The following is a 5470-nucleotide window of genomic DNA, read 5'->3' on the forward strand; positions in this document are numbered from 1 at the left end:
AGCTTCCAGTTAAGTCTACAGAACGACCAACACTTCATCAATGTCTCTTATACCAAGGCGTGTACAGTATTTTCCTCCTCTTACAGGACTTTGTACTCCCTTTCCCCTACCTCTATATATTTTGGTCCTTACATAGAGCTATACTGGAACTGGCCTAGCGATATCCTGTGTGGCTAATTAACTGTGACAAGTGGACGACGTGGGTAGGTGAGGTATACAGGAGGAAACTCGAATTCTTTGCTTAACGTTTTGAGCTACACAGAACACGGCCTCAAAGAATAATGATCAGAGGCGAGGTATTTACAAAGTTTATATCCCCTTCCTGTGCGTACTGTCTCTAGTTCGATCCTGTGTAGTTCTGTGTAGTCTGAAAACGCTGGAGGAAATACAGAAGGAGAGCCCCATCCAGCGCATCTCACCCACTTAATTGGTCTGATAATTTACGTGTTGCGGGGACGGGTTGGAGGGCTAGTGTGGGCCCACGATTTCTCCTGTGTTGCGGGGGCGGCTCGGTCAGTATTATCAGTGTCTACCCCGGATCATTTCTTCATTTCCTACTCCCACGGCCACACCCACGCCCTCACCAGCAGACTGAGCCGGCCCTTCAGCACAAGATAGGCCAGCTAAGTTTCTAGTGCAGTGCTATTTACGGAACACCTTGTAATTCGGCAAATGGGGTGTTGATAGTCTTAGGGTGTGTTTATGTAGTCTGTACCGAGAGAGAGAGAGAGAGAGAGAGAGAGAGACAGAGACAGAGACAGAGACAGAGAGAGAGAGAGAAGAAAAAACAGGAAGACCTTTAGAGAATCGTCTTGCAGTCTAATTTTAAGTTTCGTGGAGAGTACGTAATATCTCTTCACTGGCGACTCATTCCGTACATTATAGTTTACTCTCCTTGTGTTATGATGAAACTGTATTGAAACTGAAACGATATACATGAAACATACAGGGCAATGTTAAGATGTCATGCAGAATAAGTCGCCGAGGGAAAGCCATCACGAACCCTCCTAATGTACAGTTGCAGACAATAATACTGACCTAATTTCTAGTCGAACACTCGTGAAACTCATACGTAATATTTTGAAAAGATTGTTGGAGATCGACAGTCATCGTTCGTGTTCCGTTATTTTTCGTTACGGTGCTCAATCGGTATTTTTCGTTACGGTGCTCAGTCGCTATTTATTTTTCGTTACGGTGCTGAGTCGGTATTTCTCGTTACGGTGCTCAGTCGCTATTTATTTTTCGTTACGGTGCTGAGTCGCTATTTCTCGTTACGGTGCTCAGTCGGTATTTATTTTTCGTTACGGTGCTCAGTCGCTATTTTTCGTTACGGTGCTCAGTCGGTGTTTTTCGTTACGGTGCTCAGTCTTATTTTTCGTTATGGTGCTCAGTCAGTATTTTTCGTTACGGTGCTCAGTCGGTGTTTACATTTCGTTACGGTGCTCAGTCTTATTTTTCGTTACGGTGCTCAGTCTGTATTTTTGTCGGCGACTATACATAGAAAACGGACCTAATCTGACGGGAATTACATCACAAACGCCACATAGGAAATTAATTACTTTATCCAATACCATCATTTAGAATCGTTAATTGAGCCAGCGTAATTACCATCATTTCTTTGTCGTCACCATAATTTGCTTTTGGAGAAACACTCTGAGGTGGTTTGGACATATGGAGAGGATGGAGAGTGAGAGACTAACGTGGAGAGTGTGTGTAAGTGAGGTGGAAAGGGGGAGAGGGAGGGAAAGGCCAAGGATGTGATGGAGGGATGGAGTGGTGAGGTATATGAGAGATGGGGGTGTGAGCAGGGCAGTGAAATGGCGGGCGACATGGAGGCGATTTGTTTGTGGCCACCCCTTGCGGGATTACGGCGTCTGGCAATAGATAGATAGATAGAAGAAGGACGAGAATGGAGAGCGTTCCCATATCCCTAGGTCGTCCTCCAAAGAGAAATAGCCTTCCCATATCCCCAGCTCGTCCTCCAAAAAACAAATGGGAGTTACGACAGAGATTCGAGTGTAAATATATTCAAAAATCCCGCCTTCGGAGATCGGGAATGATGGGAAGTGCATTTTTGATTGTTCGAATGGTCTTCCACATACATGATGCTACAGGGGTAAACCAGCTGAAATAATGAGGGTGTGCTAATAGGGACAAAAGAGGGTGTACTAATCTAGGGGAATATTTACTGGGCGCTATTCTTGTATTGAAGAAATTGGATTGAAAAAATAAACCAACAACAACAACAACAACAATAATAATAATAATAATAATAATGATGATGATGATGATGATGATGATGATGATGATGATGATGATAACCACTTAAAATCACTGCGGCTGATACTTCTTTGTAAAAATTGTGTGTGTGTGTGTGTGTGTGTGTGTGTGTGTGTGTGTGTGTGTGTGTGTGTGTGCATTTTTATACATATAAGCTTGACTCTTTTATTCCCGAAAATACTGTGGTGCGTGTGTGTGTGTGTGTGTGTGTGTGTGTGTGTGTGTGTGTGTGTGTGTGTGTGTGTGTGATTTTCATACATGTAAGCATAGATGTTTGTAAATATAATTTTAAATATAAATATATTCTCTGTGTACATTGCAAGAACTAATTTGTAAGGCGAGAAAAGTTTACATGTGTACTGTATGCCTCTGTGTGTGTGTGTGTGTGTGTGTGTGTGTGTGTGTGTGTGTGTGTGTGTGTGTGTGTGTGTGTGTGTGTGTGTGTGTGTGTGTGTGTGTGTGTGTGTGCAAGTTTACTATATGTGACCAATATGTGCCTCATGTACACTGTGTAAATATGTAGCATAATATTTGTACAATAAGACAGTAATGAAAAGAAGAACAAGATCTGTGGAGTTTTGTCTTTACCCAAGTTCATTATATATTATTTATTTTTAAAGGCAATGGAACGACGCGGCTCCTCTATCTATTTCTCTATCTATCTATCTATTGCCAGAAGCCTCAATCCCATAAGGAGTGGCCACAAAAAAATCGCCAACACGTCGCCCTGTCCCTAGTCATTTCGCAGCCCTGCTCCCAGCTCACATCCCCCTCTCTCATACACCTCTCCACTCCATCCTTCCACTCATCCTCAGCCTCCCTCTCCCCTCCCTCCACCTCACTCACATACACTCTCCTCGTTAGTCTCTCGCTCTCCATCCTCTCCACATGGCCGTATACTGCATAATTAAATGGTAGGACAGTAATGAAGGATAGTGAAACATACAGTGAAAAGATTATACAGGGAAATACAATACGAATAATTATACCGTAGTGGTAGGTGGTGGCGACCATCATCCACTCACTTGATGTAGTGCTGCCTACTTCTTCCTTAGCCTTTATCATTCTTTTTCTGTGCCTGTCCTCCTCTCTTCCTATTTCTCCCATCTTTCCTGTCACTTCTTATTGCTTTTCTTTCCGTTACAGGTGGCTTTACATTGAGTGACAAGCCAAATGGTTTCCTGTAAGCCAAGAAACCATTTACAACGCTGGGTGGTAACCATATCACCAAACCATACGTGCTCCCTACGTGTGAACAAGTGGGTTGGTGGAGGGTTAGTGCCCCTCCCTGTAAAACAAATAACTCAAAGTCAAATGGCCACCCCTTACGGGATTATGGCGTCTGGCAATAGATAGATAGACAGATAGATACTGAAACGGTTATTGTATGCCTAACACCTTCACCATGAATAATGACTAACGTCCTCTAACTACAGCAAGAATGAATGAAAAAAAAATACAAGTTTTTAATATTTGTGAATGGGAGTGTGGGCCATTGAACCAGGCCCACATGGATGGTACCTCGTTGTCAAGTTTCCTCTCTCTCTCTCTCTCTCTCTCTCTCTCTCTGCTTTTTGGGAGGGAAAGGAAGTCTGGTTGATGATGATGATGATGATGATGGTGATCTTAGAACACTGTTACTTTAAAAAATCATGACTCGTATTTTATTTTGAAGAAAGCAAAGTCACACACACACACACACACACACACACACACACACACACACACACACACACACACACACACAACTTCTCTCTTTCCCCTGCCTCCCTTCTCACTTCTATTCGTAAATCCCCTTATATGGCGCTCTGTCCTTGCATACACTCCTCCCTTTAGTCTCTCTTACCCAACCTTAGCGATTCTTGTTTAATTCGCTCTGTCTTATAACCAATTTTTTCCTCGCATCCACACGGACGCTAAATAAGAGTACATCGTCTGTCCCTAACTGTGTCACTCCCTCACTCACTCACTGAATTACTGTACGCTTTTTAACAGAGGATGAACAGAGGAAGGGAAAAGCAAATGAACGAATAATACTGAAGAAAATGGTCAAGAGATTAGGGAAGGCGTGTTAGGAAGACCAAATTTCTCATAGTGGCAAACCTCCACCCAGACCAGTTTTCAAGCACGATGGGACTCAGAGACTGAAGGAATGGGTATCGAAAAATTATACCCTCATCTCGCTTCTTTCCTCATACTTGCATCGATGGAAGGCACTGCACACAAGTATGACGGGGTGTTGTGCTGCTGTGAGAGATTACTGGGTTGGAATGATCTGAGGAATATTCATACCACTCGTGTCTGTTTTATGTATGACAGTAGTGTTTCGGTGTGGTGTGGTGTGTTGCATTGTGGTGTGGTGTGGTGTGGTGTGATGTGATGTAAGGTGGTGTGGTGTGATGTGATGTAAGGTGGTGTGGTGTGATGTGATGTAAGGTGGTGTAGTGTGGGGTGGTGTGATGTAAGGTGGTGTGGTGTGATGTGATGTAAGGTGGTGTAGTGTGGGGTGGTGTGACGTGGTGTGGTGTGATGTGATACGATGTAATGTGGTGTGGTGTGATGTGATGTGATGTAAGGTGGTGTAGTGTGGGGTGGTGTGACGTGGTGTGGTGTGATGTGATGTGGTGCGTTGCATTGTGGTGTGGTGTGATGTGATGTAATGTGGTGTGGTGTTATGTGATCTGATGTGACGTAATGTGGTGTGGTGGGGTGTGGTGTGGTGTGGTGTGATATGGTGTGTTGCATTGTGGTGTGGTGTGGTGTGTTGCAAGGGATGATGGTCCTAGTCATCCCCTCCTGTACTCACAAACCATCAACACCACGACTTACACACACGGGTCGTAATCCCTTCAAGTAACTCCGCCTGCTTCCGTGGGTCTCTTTGCTCCACTCGTAATGCGGATCAGGATGGGGAAGCCGTCCATACGCTCGGCTCCATTCCTTCCACTCTAGATCCATCCACCGCTTGTTTAGGTGGATGTACGATTTCCCTACAGTGGCCATGTGGAGAGGATGGAGGGTGAGAGACTGACGAGGAGAGTATATGTGAGTGAGGTGGAGGGGTGGGGGGAGGCCGAGGATGAGATGGAGGGATGGAGTGAAGAGGTATATGAGAGAGGGGTGTGTGAGCTGGGAGCAGGGCAGTGCAATGGCGGGGGACAGGGCGACAATGAGGCGATTTGTTTGTGGC

Source organism: Coenobita brevimanus, chromosome 102 (assembly GCF_032717465.1).
Source record: "Coenobita brevimanus isolate Jiangsu-jjx chromosome 102, ASM3271746v2, whole genome shotgun sequence".
NCBI lineage: Eukaryota > Metazoa > Arthropoda > Malacostraca > Decapoda > Coenobitidae > Coenobita > Coenobita brevimanus.